The sequence below is a fragment of the Equus asinus genome, chromosome 1 (genome assembly GCF_041296235.1).
Source record: "Equus asinus isolate D_3611 breed Donkey chromosome 1, EquAss-T2T_v2, whole genome shotgun sequence".
NCBI classification, from domain to species: Eukaryota; Metazoa; Chordata; class Mammalia; order Perissodactyla; family Equidae; genus Equus; species Equus asinus.
The window spans coordinates 134,326,771-134,344,250 of record NC_091790.1 but is presented as its reverse complement, the minus strand read 5'-3'; the positions used below and the strand labels follow the sequence as shown (position 1 = coordinate 134,344,250).

Here is a 17,480-nt window from a genome sequence, read left to right as displayed (position 1 = left end):
TATTGGAATGTCCTGTTTTTTAATTGTTTCCTGAGTGCCCTTTGAATATTATGAATATTAAAACTTTGTCACGTGCATTCCAAAACATAAAGTTTCTTGGAAACAGTATACTTGTATGAAAACTTGCCTATGGTTAGGGTTTTATTTACTACATTCACAAACACACTTCGTTAGCTCCTGGTCCACACGATGGTGTGAAAACATGTCAATATCCCACAGCGGCTTGCAGAGTGCCGTGTTTTCCAGGCTCCCCATCAGCGGAAGGCATTTGAGACTCAGTATCTTCTTACGCAGCTACACGCAGGCAAAGATGTCGTCAACATTATTGCAGCCTTTTCCCACAGTGCCTCACTCAGGGTCTGGTCCATAGTAAAACTAAATAAGGTTCTGCTGAATTAATAAATCAGATTTAAGAAGGTTCATTCAAATGAGTAGTTTTCATGCTCTCTTGCTGAAAAGGCTGAGGCTCTGGAACATTTATTATCTAAAAGCTACTGTCAAAAAAACAGCAGTCTTGACACAGAAATAAACATACATACACACACACACAAAATGCTATCAACAAAAGTAAAATTTTTATTAACTACAAGCTCATTGTGATAGGCAGAATTCTAAAATGACACCCAATGAGTATGATGAGCCATCCCTCCCATGATTATATTATGTGATATGGCAAATGGGAGATCACTTTGGGTGGGCCTGACCTAATCAGGTGAGCCTCTCAAAAGCAAAGAGTTTTCTCCAGCTAGTTGCAGAAGAGGAATTCAGAGAGATGTGATCTGGCTAGCCTGGAAGAAAGCAAACACATCATGCTGTGAACTGCCGATGGGGGCCACATGGCACAGAACTGCAGGGTAGGCCTGAAGAGCTGAGAGTGGTCACTGACTAACAACTATAAGGAAAATGTGGACCACTGTCCTACAACCACAAGAAAATGAGTTCTTCAAACAATTAATGAGCTTGTAAGAGGATCCTGAGCCCCAGGAGAGAATCACAATTGTGGCCAACACCTTGATTTCAACCCAGCTGGACTTAGGGCAGAGAAGCCAGTTATGCCATGCCTGGACTTCTAACCTACAGAAACTGCAAGATAATAAGCTAGTAAGTTTGTGGTAATGTGTTACACAGGACCAGAAAACTAATATACTTGCTTTACTGAAATTGCTTGAAGCACTTTGATATTTGAGCGGAATGTTCTTAGGAACATGTTGCAGATACCACCTTCCGAATTTGATACACTGTATCAGATCGAGGAGAAAATAAGTCACGATGTTATGACTATTATCAATAAATGACCATATACTGAGAGTTTTCTACATGATGTAACTCCATCAACATTATAAAGCCCAAACAAGCTCTCCACATAATAAACTTTATACACAATTGATGCTGGTCTCCATTTGGCCGGGGGTTTGTGTGAATAATACCAGTATCAGCACCTGCTTTGTGCATGCATCTTCATCCAGGAAAGTAATCTATCCTTGAGTTTTCCGCACACGGCAAAGTGACTGTTCTGGAAAAGTTTTAAGTTTCCAATATTTGGGACAAACAACTTAAACGTGATCTGGCCATCTCTGTTAACCACGAGCACAAAAGAAAGCAGAGTCCAGGCCACAAAGATAGCGGGAACCAGCCTTGCTGACTTCACGAACTTGTCAGGCAATTCGCCCCACAAACCCCAAAAAGAAGACAGGGGAGGCTTTCCTGGAGAAGGCTGTGGGCAAGATGCAGTAAGAATCGTGCCCACCCCCCTGGAAGCTGCAATTTCTGGCAGCTCTCAGAGTACAATTATTGAAGTACCCAGGGTAGGCGAAGAGAAGAGTGAGTAGACTTGAGCTCTTCTTGCAATAAAAGAAGGTTCTAGAAGCCAAATTATACACTGGCGCTACTCCCTAATGCCTGTGTTCATTTGAACCCTTCTAACTACCTGTCAGTAATCTAAATAAACATTTCCCCTCCCCAAACAGAATCTGTCTTTCTTCTCACGACAAAATGCTTACAGTCTTGATGACAGATTTAACCTCAGATTATAACAAAACTAGGGGACAGAAATATGATATGTCAAATTGGAAAAAAAAATCAATGTGAACCCATAACCCCAAAAGCAGATGTTTCCAACCAGCAAACAGTAGCCCTTTGATCCACTCTAACTTTCATGTGCACCCCTAGTGCCCAGATTCTGGTCTATGTTCCAATTTTCCACTTTGAAAAAAGAGAAATCCTTAGAAAGTAACCTGATTCCAGTTCACAGGGCAGGAACACAAAACAGCTGTGAAATACCCAGCTGTTACGGGAAAACTAGGATCATTTCAAAACTGTCAAGGACGATGCTAGAAGGAAAAAGGAATCTGCCTGTAGGGGTTCCTACTGGCCAGACTGTGATCATGTAGTTGAGCATCAAAAGGAAAATCAAATTATGGTTAAATGGAACAAGTTGAGTTATTGAAAGACCATGAGTTCATTATAATTTCAAGAGAAAAAAGTTAATATGAAGGGCAAATCGCAGTTATAACATAAAAGAAGGATGATTATAACGGGATCTGGTTGGTTTCAACACACGGAACTGTGAGTAAGTCAAGCAGTGCTAGAAAAAGTAGGAACTGTACCAAGAACAGGAATAACTGAGCAGGGCCTGTGGAGAGAGGGGCTAAGCAGCACAAGTGTAGAAACAGCAGCAACACAGGATGCTCCAATGACAGAACAGGTCAATATAACATAATAATAGACTAAAGAGGACATGGTGTTGCCTAAGCAACTGTTTCCAAAGAATGTATCTGGTGGAGAGACGCCAGACTGAAAACTTATGTGAAACCAATGTGGAAGGCATTTTTTGGAAATCGGTTAAATTTTAATAACTAACCAAAATTTAACCCTTAAAAATAAAATTCAACTTGACTGCTAATGTGCTAAGTGACTCAGATCTGAATCACTTAGGAAGAAACAACCAAGACCCCAACAATCGACAACTCAGATTCTGCAACCCCAGCTATTCTGAGAAGGCACTGTTCTACTTGTGGACTTGTAAAGACTACACGACCCCAAGAAGATTCAAAAAATATTACTACTGAAACCCCTGGAATGGATCCAAAAAAGTAGATCTATAACCCTAGGAAGGTATAAAAAGACATAAAGATGGGGCCAGCCCGGTGGTGCAGAGGTTAAGTTCGCACGTTCCCCTTTGGCGGCCCGGGGTTTACCTGTTCAGATCCCAGGTGTGGACATGGCACCGCTTGGCAAGCCATGCTGTGGTAGGCGTCCCACATATAAAGTAGAGGAAGATGGGCCTGGATATCAGCTCAGGGCCAGTCTCCCTCAGCAAAAAGAGGAGGATTGGTAGCAGTTAGCTCAGGGCTAATCTTCCTCAAAAAAAAAAAAAAAAAAGACAGAAACAGTAATGAAATTAATTAAACCCACAGTGTTGGTGTATAGGATGAGTGTGCGTAGTAATATAATCTGCAATAATCATATTTGTGCATGTTTTCTTTGTTTAAGGTATCTGAAATATGTTAAAATAATGTCACACGAAATTAGTATTTGAAGTTAAGGGAATTTAATGAAGTCAGTAATGTTTAAATAGATTGAAACAAATGGTTTTCAAAATTACATTTATTAGCCATATATATTTTTAAGGACGTGGGCACTTCGCCAAGTACAAAGGCCACTAGTTGTGGATGTTCCAGGCACAGAAGACCCTTGGACATTCTATACACGATCAGCTTTCATTGCCCTTTACACATACATTGTTAGTGTCTCAGCAGAGGACAACCAAGCCATGGACTTCCTCCCACACTAAGCATGGACCCACCATGTTGTTCAAGACTTGTCTCAGATTACTTTTGCTCAGAAGCCCCTGTTGATTAAATCCCACCCACTCAGACCAATCCTTTCTTAAGAATTCATCTTAGTGATTGTGCATTTAATCTGCTCCAATATTTTGCATACCCTGGATTGTGATTATTCTTTTTGCAATACTTTAACTTCAACAACCTGAATGTTTCCTCTAAAGGGCAAAGGCTGTGTTTTCTATTCATTTCATAGCCCCCAGGAGTACCTTTTACTTCAAATCTCTACTTGAAGGATCTAGTACAGGATTTTGGCTAACTCATGGAAAACAAGGAGCTTCTACAGGTTAAAAGTAGTTTTCTCAACTCATAGGGCCAGGAAAAAACACCTTCGGTACCTCTGCCCAAGGCCAATCTCAGTAGATAGCTGTGCTCTCAGTACCTCCTGAAAACAACAGACATTCCAATATTAGTGAGCATTAAGGATATGTTTTCTCTATGACTGCATTTTTTCGCACTTCCTTATTCCATTTAGAAACTGAAGTGACAAAACTCACGTAAGCTGGGATGTCTCATGGTACTTGAAAGCAGATAAAAAGAAGAAATCATCACAAATGCCAAAATAAACTTCAGTTCTTTTATTTTTTCCAGTAAATTCAACAGAACCTAGAACTTCCAACAAGGTTAAAGATGCACCCACACATTTGGCTATTTATCTGAATCAATTATTTTTGTCCACTCATCATTAACAGGGGTCTGTACATTAGCTGGCAGACTCAAAACTCAGTAAAAATTGTTAGAAATTCAAACAGCGTTGGAGGCTCCGAAAGTCACAGTTCGACCTACAATTTTAGCTTGGAGCTATGCAAAATCCAGACAACCGTCTCCCAAACTCACAGCAGTGGATCCGAAAGAGCACAACTTAATTCAGTTAAGGTTGGCATTCATTTCAAGTGAATTCATTCAAGCTGAAAATTGTCCCTTTGAATCAACCATTTTCTGGTGATCAGCATTTTACCGAGTTCAGAGTGTGATCTTCTCTGCTTCTTTACTCCACACTCTTCATGAAGGCAGACACTAGAAAAAGAATTGGTTTAAAAGACTTGAAGCTGACCCACAGCAGACGTGCATCACGCATGAGGCAGAAAGCTAAGTCACGGTCTTTTGACATTCATGAAAGGAATATTCATGACAGGTCCAATGCAAAACTGAGAAAAGCAAAAATCCTGATCAGAAACAACTTCTTACACTTGTTTTTCCCCTTGTCCGGTACCCTGTGAGGGCCTGATGGCTTTCTCCTACTGGATATCTTCTCTCAAAATCTGCTCCCAGTAAAAAAAAACCCATCATCAGTCATTTACAATTTTTTGAACACTTAAATCAGAGTATTACCTCTCCCAGAATTATTTGAACTTTAACCATTATAGAATAAAAAGCTTCATCCCTTGTCAGAAAGGAATTTCAGCTATCGGGGATATGTGGGCAAGGTATTATGGTGGGGAGGAGGGAGGTAGGGGGAGGGTAGGAGGCAGGTTTAATGCCATTGGGATCATAATCCATGACAGTTGCCTTCATCTCTAACCTAAACCTGCAAGATCTAAAATATCTTGTCCTCTCTTTGGTTGTAGGCTTCTCTCTTCTCACATGTGTGTGTAGAGGTGGGAGTGTAAATGGCTACATGGAGCAAAGATATGAGATGTGTTATCTATGTGTATATAAAGGATATACGCACGAGTATATCTTTACTTAAAGCTGTGTTTTATCAGAACCAAGATCTTGCCTAAAATCACCTTCAGAACATTAGCGAATATACAGGCAAGCCTGCTGCCCACATAAGTCAGAACTAAGTGACTTAGAATAAGTCACTAAAGCTCTCTCAGTCTCAGTCTTCTCATCTTTAAAATGACACAGCTGGAGTCTTAAGATCTTTTACAGCCCAACCCCTCTATTATGAACTCTAGACGACAGTTTACAGCTCGTAAATGATTTTAAATAGATCAACTACATAAAGCCAGACACATGAATTCACTTCTCTGTGCTTCCTTTTCTGCTCCATTTCCCTTAGGATTTTAGGGTTCAGAAAGGAGGCAGATAGGTTCACACTATGAACCCTCCTCCTGCTAGCTCCAGCCTCTGCAGATCTTCTTTAACTAAATCCTGGCATCGTTTCTCAGTGATGGCGTCCTGGGCCTTCAGGAATGACTTGTGAGCAAGACGCTGCAGCAGCCACGTTCCAGGACGTTTGACAACCCTGTTTCTAGTCGTGCCCCGAAGTCACTCTCACTGTCACAAACAAAATAGCTGCATGAACAACCACGTCATTTTTCGATTGTACCTCATAATTTGTCACTTAAATGTATGCTGTCTCACAAATGTGCACATAATTGACTGTGGAATTGGTTTTCATGTGTTTGGTTCATTTTGCTGGGGTGGGAAGAGGTCTTCGCTTTGCTCTCTTTCTCGTGTGTTCCTTACACTTCTATGACCAGACTGTAAACACCCTGAGCACAGAAACCATATCTTCCATTTCTTTAACGTTCCCAAAGCCCAAAAGACAGCATGAAATGGGTGTTCCGTTAATGGTTACTCAAAGATGGATTGTTTTCCTTATTATAAGTCATCCCCTTTAACCAAACATAGGCCATTAAAAAAGTTCCTCCTAAGAAACCACAAAACAATGAGGCACCTTCTGAGCGAGATCTTTTCTAGTCAAGGAAAAGGCTTTCACCAGCTGATCCCACTCACCAGACTTCAACGTCTATTATTGTGATTTAATTTAAAATGTTTATTTTTCTACTGACTGGCTTCTTTGGGGTTTGACCTAATTTCATTTAAATCCTGAATCCATGGGCTAATGGACACAGTTGAACGGAGAACTCTTGAGGACATTACATTCCTTTACGCCGCTTCAGTGACTGTAGTTTGGTTACAACCCTTACTGGGCTGCAATGATTACCACCAAGAGGTTTAATACTCATTTTGCTGATTCTACTATGAAATATTTAGGTGGTCTTCCCAGCAGCTTAGACTTTAATATATATATTGCTAAAATAATTTTATTTAGTTGCTTTCCCTTCTGTTACAATTATGCACAATTTAGATATAAGAGCTATGGTTTTGCTTATAGGCTCCCATAGATAGATGCATACATTTACTGACCGCTAGGTTCTTTATTTCATCCAAATCATGATGATAAATTTAACGTAAGGTTTAATGAGCACTCATAGTAACGTAGAAATACCATCTCTATTGTTAGTTGTGGCCTATATAGGTTTTTCGAAATGTAGTTATCTTTGGGGATCAAGATTTCATCTGGAATATTCTCTAACCCCTTGCTGCATGTGGACCAGCAGCACTGGCATCACCTGGTATCTCAGCCCCTCTACCCACCCAACAGTCCCACTCAGTCAGAACCTGCATTGTAATAAGATCCCCAGGGGATCTGTGTGCACATTAAGGTTTGAGGCCCAGTCCTTGAAACCACATTAATAACAGATTCTGCTGCTATGGTCAAATAAGTGATCGAGATTGTGAGAGAGGTCAAGGCTTTTAGAGGCAAAATTTGCTTCAGTCTATCTGGGTATGGTATGAGTAGCAATCATTTCAATATTCTTTGGGTAACATTTTTGCTCAACTTCCCAGAAAAGATCATGATAATTTCAGATAATTCTTTAATATAATCTTGAACTCCGAAATAAAATTTTCCAATAAGGTACAGCCAACATATTTATATTGGGTACACCCAATAGATTTATGAATTTTTAAAAAGCAAGGGGATTGGAGTGAGTGAGGAAAAAGAAAAATATACATGGGTTATAACAAAATTATAAAAGGATCCTACATCTGTGAAGAGTACCATGTATCCTCTAACAGGTTCTCCCCTGGGGAAAATTTTAAAAAGCCCTTCAAACGCATGGCATAACTACTGAACACGTCCCGCCCCAGATTGGACAAAGAACATGAACTCCTATTCACAAAGAGAAGGACACCGCAATTCCGTGAAAGTCTGGGCGTCTTTTAGTCACTGTTTCCACTAAAAACTTACTAAATATCCCAAAAAGGTCAAGAGGAGAAAGAAGACACGTGAATTTTCTGACTCCCACTTGACACCCATAACTATATCCTTGTTAAAATTCCATCATGGAAAAAAGACAGGAGTGTAGCATTCATGTCATACGGCCAAATGAATATATAGTGTTGGGAGATGAAATATTAGAATTGACATCTATATTGCCTCCCCATCCCACTTATAGCCAGAGGCACAGGAAGTGGGGCACATGGAATGAGAATCCCCATGCATAGCAAGGGAGTGGCTTTGGCGAGACTCCACAAAGCAAAAGCCTATTCCAACCTACAAAATCCCACAGCTGCGGTGGGGAAGTGGAATACCCATTCTCGACAAACAGAAGAATCGAGCTACACAAAGTGGCACACACTGCATGGCTAATTAGTTTCTTCATCAAGACACTTCCCTCAAAGCTCTTATTCCAGAAAAGAAAAAGTCTGTTCCTGCAGCTAGGGACTTTTTTCCCCTCTCTCATAGAATTTAGGTTTAAATATGGTTTTTCTTTTTATTAGGTTTTGTCTTGGTTTCTACCTGAGAAGGGGAAACCAGAGTGTGTTTTCAAAGGACCCCACACAGTGCAGAGGTATGAAATAAGCTGGGAAGGGGGACTGACTAATATTAACTACAGCAATTTTAAAACATCTACCACGTCAGAAGCATTAATGACGTATAAACAGATCAGGCTGGACTCAGATTCACAGATGTTTGAAATCAACAACATGGCCTAGGATGCCTTCTACCTGTTCACATATGCTTACTGTTTGAGGGCTTGTTTTTTGGGGGTTTTTTTAACATCATGAGGACTGGAGAAGCCATCATTTGTCACAAAGGCTGTGCAAACAACAGTCTCAGGTGCCTTCTGAATTCTGTTTTGTTTCTCTTCTGAGTTTCACCTCACCACCCATAGCTTCTTTGTACTAAAGCAGGCTAGTTCTCCCTTCATGTTTATACCTTTCAAATATCTGTAGCTCCCTATTCTGTCCTTCCTGTAAGGTAAAGCATCCAGAAGGCACAATAACATTAAACACGAAAACTGAAAAGAAGACACTACTGGAGGTACTGACTGATCCATTAGGACCCGAATTTCTTTCCCCTGGTAACCATATGAAGAACGGTTAAAAATAAAGATTATAAATATTTTCAAATTCCTTCCCTGAAGGAGAAATAAAATTGTATACTATCTTCTTACTCTGAAACAGACAGCTATATAAATGAATACAACTTAAATCTCCTCACCTACAATAACCATCTTGTTAATACAATTTAAATGCATTGTTAATGCTTTGATAATTTAGTGATTAATGTCGAGTGATGTTACAAAGTTCAATGTCTTTATTCTAATAAAATAAATCTAGATGCACACCCCACCAAAGGATTCAGCAAAATATAGGGCATCACTCAATACAGGATTGACTTTTGAAGCTCTTAAAATTTTCAGAGAATCATATATGGGTCACTAACCACAGAGAGCTCATGAAGAGAAACAGAGGGAGCAGTGAACCTTTGGGGAGAAAATGGAAGTATCTTTCAAAGCACCTTTAACAATTGGTCCATCTATTGTCAAGAGCTAAAATTTCAGCAACAATAAATTTGACAGCAATCCATTAATAATAAAGTCCTAACTGATTTCATGGGGACTGGTTCTGTAAATGTTTCCATGACTGAGAAAAGTCAATAGTGAATCCTAACTGAGATATCCAACGTGAATAGAGCAGAGCAGTGGGATACACACATCCTGCTGCTTGTCTGCCACGTGAAAACAAACCCCATTGCTTCCAGGAGCATTTCACTGTCATCTTTGTATTTTTAGCGAGATCTCACTTAGCTGACGAATAAGCTGCTGGGGCAAGCTTGTATCAGTTGGGCAGCAGAGGAAGTCTATAGAACATATACCCTTCCAAAACCTGCCAGATGATAAATAGAAGACTGGATCATTCTTTTACATCCTCCTTTTATCCATTCAAACCCAATAACATTAAGAAATTGTCATATATACTCAATAAGCAAGCAAAGTGGAAAAGGATCTTGGCCAAGATATAATGCAAGTTGATAGAAAAGAGAGATGGAAATTAAGGATTTCTAGTGATGATGACAATGATGATGATGGCTATTATTGAGCTTTTATTATATAACAGTCCATGAAAAAATGCTTTATAAGTAGTTTCTCAATTAATCTCTACAAAAACCCCATGAGATACTATCATTATCCTGACTTTAGAGATGACTAAATTGAGATACACAAGAATTAAACAACATGTCCAAAGCCACACAGAGAGTAAGCCGAGGAAACAGGATTTATTCCAGGACTCTGACTACAAAGTTCAAGCTCTTGACCACCAGATTGTCTTCCTAACATGTTCCCTGACACTTAGATCCTGAGAGAAATAAGCAAAGGACAGGTCTGCAATACTTCTCCCATTCTCTCTTCCCCGATATGAAAGAAAAGTATTTTTAAAGCAGAGCAAAACACCTGCTCTGTGGTTTAAGGTTTTCTGACCCATCCTCCTCTCCTACCCCCAACTTCCACCACCCAAATTTAACATGCTTTTGACTGATCTGATTTTGAATCAGTCTCATAACAAAAGTCAGGCCTGAACAGCAAAGTAGTTATGGGGGCAAAATGATTCATGAAGAAGGAGAGGCTGATGGGGAAGATGGGATGACTCTGGCATTAGACATAACCATGTTGAATCTTCCTCCTCCATATGTGTTTGTTTCCTGAATAGCAGGTTAAAGGCATGGATATAAACTGCTGACTGGTCCAGTCTAAGAATCATCAAATCAACCGATGGCAGATAAATGGACAGCTCTCAGGGCCTTAACTTGGCTTTCTAGAAAGGATCCTCTACCAGAAAAAGGAATCTGGATTTAAGAGAAGCAATATCAGGAAGGAATTTGAGAAAGAGAATGTTATATTGATGAAGCCAGGTGTACCTCATCCAGTGGAAAACTGCTTAACATGGCATCAAGCTTACCCCTCTCTTATTCCTTTCTATATAACTCAGAGGATACCTTGGGCTTCTGGATTGAGTGTCCATCGAAAACAGCAGAGGGGAGTGAAAGAAGGCTTGCAGTGGGCACCAGGAGACTGAGAAGTCCCACCCTCCTATTGGCTGAATGAATGATGATGAGCCAATTAGATAACATAATTGCTGAAGTACCGGAACTTCCAGTTCTAAGAGTCTCTGATTCTATAAGAGGGCCCCAACTTGATCAGTCTCTGCTTATAAAGTTAGATACAGTAAGGGACTAGAAGCAGAGGGGTGAAATTCAAATATTAAAAATGACAAAAGCCACCGTCTAGCCTCCCACTAAATAGTTCAGCTGATTGTTGCTCTCTCTCAGCAAAGAATTGACATGCAAATCTAAGTAGCCTGACTATCATGCTCAATTACCAGGCCATGTAAAGAACCCAAATGTGATAGATCCATAGATCATTCCTTCAGTGCATCTCTGTTCCTCATTCTTTGGCCCTCTCGACAGGCTTTTATTTTTAGTGTCTCTATATTATCCATTATGGTGTCCATGTGGAAATGTGATTTAATGAAATCATATAAAGGGGGGAAAATTGCTTGTCCTTTCCATATAAATTTCATCAGAATGAAATTCTGAGACATGCTACCACATGGACGAAACTTGAAAACATGCTAAGTGAAATAAACAAAACACAAAAGGACAAACACTCATGATTCTACTGAATATGATGTGAGATACCTGGAATAGGCCGATTCATAGACATAGAAAGTAGACTAGAGATTACCAGGGGCTACAGGGAGGCAGAATGGGGAGTTATTATTTAATGGGTACAGAGTTTCTGTTTGGGATAATGAAAAAGTTCTGGAAATGGATAGTGGTGATGACAGCAAAGTAATCATTGCCAATAAATTATATACTTAAAAATGGTTAAAACGGTAAATTTTGTTCTGTGTATTTTATGCCACGATAAAAATAGGAAAAAAAATCAAAGCATACAGTTTCTGTTTCATAACCACCCAAAATGAAAAAAACTTACTCTCAAATTTCTCCTTGAAATATTTTAAAAAGAAGTAGATTGTAAGTTTCATGAAGACAGGGACCAGATCTGTTTTACTTACTGTTACATAGTAGTTACACTGTTAAACAGTAGACTTTCCATAAATGTTTGTTTAATAAATAAGTGATTAAAGGAAAATAGAGGAAGGATTCTCCTAAGTGGGAAATATAATATTTAAAAAGCATCAAATTTATTTATTCATCAGAAAGTACAATGGAGTATATTCCAGAGAAAAATACCAACACTATTCTACCTAAGCTCCTTCAAGGAGCGTTGTATATCCATTTCATCTGTACTTCTGTCACAGTATGTTTTACACATAGTAGATGGCTAATAAATGTTTGTAGAATAAGGAATAAAAAATTGTGTAATTGTAAAATCAATGTCATATTACAGCTCTACTATTCCTGTTTTTAAAAATCACTTACTTTTCACAAATGTACAATTCCTTCTGTCACAGGGCAAAAAAATAAACCTCACGGCTTACACAAAGTGAAGGTAAAAATATAAATAGCTAGAACACATCTCTATCAGAAAAAGAAACAGCAAACACAGGGAACATCATCTTCTGAATCGGAGAAAAGTTTTTTTAAAAAAGAACAACTAAAGTATGGAGAAGAATAGCTTATAGTCCATCTTGACTTTTTAGAAAACAATAAGTAGTCAAAATAAATGAAAATCTGAATACTCTTTTGAATAAAAACCAATTATTCATTCCCAAAAATCAATGTCCAACCTTTATAGTAAATAGCTGAGTGAATAAAGAAGCATATTTAAGGCTCCTCCCCCCAAAAAAGTTCTAGAGAACCCTAACATATTATCAATATTTCTCTCAAGTAGTCTATTAAGTAATCAGCTGTTTTTTCTTAAAAATACTTATGTCACAAAATTATCCACAAGTGACTTATACCCAACATGCTACAGCAAGTTACTGATGATTTTCTCAAATAATATTCACTCCCTGCATCATTTATATTTTATGTGAATTACTGAGTTCAAGTACACATAAGCAGAATATTTTTAAAGTAAAAACTCAAATGCTGACATCCTTAACATTCAGCATCTATACAATAGATGGATCCTTATAAACTTACTAGGACTACATGATATAGCGGTCTCACTTTGAACAATATTAAATCATGTCCTTCAACTTCAACTGCCCCATCCCCAATACTGTGTGCCAAATAACAAAGGAAATTGGAATTCAACCTCTGTTGATATCAAGGTTCACATTTCTGTCTCTCAACTGTTATCTTCTTCACAAGCAGGTAAGCATCATTTTGGAGTAGCCTGTTTGCTGCCCCGGTCCTTAACACATGCAGGGGTTCTCCATTAGCATCCAAAATGCTAACAGTCCACTCTTAGAGCCAGTACTTTAAGCAGAACTGCATGAAGGATTATCACTTCGGTACATGAAAGCACAACCACCAAAAGTGTAATGATGCAAAATACCAGCACACTGACCTCTGCCAGGCAGCACACACTTAAAGCAGGTGCATTTCTGTGCTCCAGAAGGATACAGGGTGGGATATGCAAGGGGAAGCCTCGGATCCCTAATATATGAGGGATGCCTATTCCACTCAGATCCAATCCAGCTAATTCATGGACATCAGTTTACCCAAATGAAAAAAGTGGTCTCCTGCCCTTCAGTAGCTTGACTCAGGGGGCATTCAGCCAAGCACAGCCAGGCAAAACAATCCGTAAGATGTCTTTAAGCTATAATAAATAAGATGAGTTTCAGAAGAAATAAGACTCAGCTATGGCAAAGAAGCACAGTTGCTAACCCTTTCCCTCATCTTATCTCTGCCACTGATGTTTACAAACTACAAGCAGTAGCCTCAGGAGCCTCAAGAGACTCTCCCGTGAGTAACCGCCTGTCAGATCCCTAATTTAAATGCCCCCTTGATCAATCTGTGATGTTTGGCAGCTAAATAGAAGAGGGTGAGTAAAATGACATGCATAAAATGAATCCTTTTCAAGTTGTAAATGAGTGAGTCAGGATTCAGACTTGCCGAGATGCTCCAAATTAAAACCCTTGCTCTAATTTTAAACATGCTCCGTCTTACCGTTTTGCTGTTGTCTCTCTCAGGCTCGATTCACCTGGAACTCTTTAACATGTCTCTAGCAATGTGTTTGCACCAGGCCAGGTTCATACAGCAACTGAATTCACATCTTTCTGCACTAGCAAGCTGAAATGGTATGGCCGTACTACAACCAAGAAAGGGGGAAGCAGAAGCAAAAAAAAAAAAAACCCCAGAAATCACCGAAGAGAAGCTAATCTCAGTGGAATACGACCAAAAATGGTTCAGAAGAACACAAAGGACATGCTAACATTCTGTATTAATAGCTTGAGCAGTTCAATTTTTTCTGAAAAAAAATTTAATTATTTTTTCTCCAAACACGATGGACTTGCCTGTGGAGTTCCCAGGAAGGCAGAGTAAACGGGCTCTGCAGCAGCATTGCAGCCAAAGTAAGCGTGCATATGCTGTCCAGGCAATTCACAACACACTGTCTCTTCAGAGAGATATTGATTTGCAATGCAGGGCTGCTTCAAAAGAATACAGAACAGGAGCCAAACAGCTAATGGTGATTGCATAGGAGGAAGAGCATTTAATCAAGGGGATGCACCTCATCATGCTCAATTCAATTTTTTAAAAGCACTAGAGAAAGCCAGTGTCTTGAATGACAACCCCATTAAACAATAATCTGAGGTCCTATAGAAGGCCAAGTTTAGGCTACCATTATTTACGTTGCAAAAGCCACTGAAACGGTTAATGTGTCTAGGTGCATCTATTTGTGATATGCAAATGACATATAGTGAGAACTCTATGCACCAAGTATGTGAGGTAAAAAGAATGCACAGGTGTAGCATTTACAGAACTAAAGTGATAAAATACATAGTTATAAGCCTGCAGAATTCTTGGTGGGGTTAGAGTTCAGACCACTCTCAAAAGTAAAATACCAACACAAACCAGATCTCACACTCATTAGGCTAATTGTGTCAAGTCATACCACACGGTGCTGGGTGGTAAGGAAGAATGCCAAAGTGCTACTCTCATAGCGACCCCTACAGGAGAGTGGTTGATCTACAACTCAACCTTGTTTAAAGTCTCCTATCCTCAGAAAATCGAACCACAAAAGAAGCATAACTTAGATTAAGACACAAAGATATAACTGAGAAATCCATTAGACAAGAAATAAAAAAAGTCAGGCACGAAATCTGATCCCACAGATATTCACTTAATTAAGGAATTCAAGTACAAGAGGAGGTAACTACTGCGTCTCTGGTGATTGGCCATTATTCCCATAGCTCCCAGGACTGGGTACACACTTACAATCACAAAGCTCAGGGAAAAGCATTTTCCCTTAACATCCTAATTGTTTTAAAGGAATCATCTCTCTTATCCCCCATCTGCAAACCATCTTCACCTTAGTCCTTTTGAATGACACTGTGAAGATACTGAATGTTATTTTTTTCTCTGCAACACAAAAGCTCACTCAAAAGTCTTACAAAAAGTTCTTCTTCAAATACAAATATTATGTATTTCCTTCACCAAAGCCAAGAGAGAAAGCTATCTCCTTAATCTCTGAAAACTATTGAGTTATAAGAACACCATTTCTGAGGAGTGGACTTCATTTCAGCAAGTCTTTCAAGAATCTGAGGCTTTGTTTGTGATTGCTCAACCCTCCAGCCCACCGGGACTCTCCCTTTTCAGAACGAACAGCACTTATTTGAATCATTTAGGACTCAATCATATGATATCTCATAAAACTCTCTTGTATTATTGGCATTTTCCCCATTTTAAGGCCCTTGATGAATGAACCATATCAACTGCATCTTTTTTTATTCCCCCATAGCACATAACACAATGCTGGGCATCTAGCAAATATTAAATAGTTAAAAGAGTTAATGAATTTCCCAACTCCATATGTTAGGGCTTAGACAATCTCCCCTCCCCCATCATTCAATGTTCCCTAAAAAAAATCCATGTTAGCAGTGTTATTTTCAGTCATTTCCTCTAAGGAGTTCCTATATCTTTTTTTCTACAGAGTTGGGGGATAAGGGCAGGTATAGTATTCATGTTCACTAAGCTACCCCGTATAAAAACCAACAAACTTAACACAAAATTGTTCCTCCTTTATTCTTTCATTTATTCATTCAATAAACACATATGATGTGAACAGCCATATTCTCTGCATTCAAGTAACTCAATGAGTGGTTAAAAATAAAGCAAGTGATTACAATACACTGAAATGAGTGTTTTGAGAGCACTTAGCTGGTTATAAATAATGTTCATTAGGTAGCTCACAGATGACTTCACTGAGAAGGCAGCATGAGGCTTCCAGGCACTGTCCAGGAAGGGATGGGCATTTGAGGAACAGCACGACAGGACTAAAGGATCAGAGGTCTGAAATTGGAAGCTGTCTGAGGAAACCACCAAGCAGTAAACACAGTGGTGACAGCTGTGAAGGCTAAGGGAAAGATGACCCAATGCCAGAGCATAACAGGCCCTATTAGGAATTTTAGGAAGTTAGGAATTTTATCCTACAGGAAGCTGCCATTTAATCCAATAGGAAGATACTAAAGGACTACAACCAGAAGAGTAACTGGATGGGCTTTTTCATTTTACAACAGGGTAATGGTGTAGAGATAGACTAGAGTGAGGGAAAGGAGATGGGGAGGCCACTTGGGAAGCTAAGAGAATAGTTCAGGCAAGGCCCTGAACTAAAGCAAAAAGAATGGAAACGGAAAGACGAAAGAGGTGAGAGACATTCAGCATGAGTTACTTGTTGAGTGACTAGACAGGAAGTCTAACGGAAAGGGAAAATCCAAGCATGACTCTGAATTCTTAGTATAATTAGGTGAAAGTTTGGGTCATAGACTAAAGGAATGAACACAAGAACAAAAGTTTGAGGAGGGGGAAAATTATCGTGAATTCAATTTTTTACATGCTGAGTTTTAGGTATCTTTGGAACATCCAAGTGGACACGTTGAGTAGGCAGCCGTAGAAGGGTTTGGAACCCAGAAAAAAGGTCAAAAGTTCACTTATGTGTCTTAAATCCGGTTTCCTAGAAATAGACCTGTGCCAAGATTCTTGTTCACCTAATTTATTGAAGACATGCTCTCAGAGAAAAGAAATGAGGAGGCAGGACAGGAAAGATGGAGAAAAGCAGGGAAGAATGACCCCAGATAAAATATCCCCACCCAGTTTTAGTCCCACTTGAAGCAAGAAGGCCAGCCTTGTGTACCCCTGGACCAATCATCGTTGAGCGAGGCCTGGAGAGGAAGGGCTTGCATTTAGCCTAGGCACCCAATGACCAAGCAGTTCTGAGCAGGGCACCCTCAGCACTCACCACACCATGCTTCAGCTACAGTGGACAATTTTTCTTTTTCTCAAAGCTATGCCTGCCTCCAGAATCACTGTCTTTGCTGCTTTCTGTGCCTAGAATGTTCTTCCCCAGATAATGGCTTGGCTGACTCCTTCCCATTATTCAGCTAGATCTCAGGAATCTCTTCCTCAGAGTCCTTCCCAGGGCTTCCCATTTCTCTTGTTGCTCCTCCCTCCCCATCATGTTGCACTATTTTTGTTTCACTATC

General features: G+C 39.5%; 1 protein-coding gene across 7 annotated transcripts in view; it reads right to left on the bottom strand.

Annotated features, from left to right (window-relative positions):
* The window catches only part of CDK14 (cyclin dependent kinase 14), a 550,632-nt gene that overhangs the window by 428,459 nt on the left and 104,693 nt on the right, over window positions 1-17,480 (bottom strand). Inside the window, exon 1 of one of the 7 annotated variants that reach the window (XM_070508169.1) lies at window positions 13,948-14,105. The exons of 5 other annotated variants lie outside the window; for them this stretch is intronic. The gene's annotated coding sequence lies outside the window, so the exon portion shown is untranslated. Of the gene's footprint in view, window positions 1-13,947; window positions 14,106-17,480 lie in introns of those variants that run through there. One more of the 7 variants, XM_014842924.3, reaches the window with a different exon arrangement.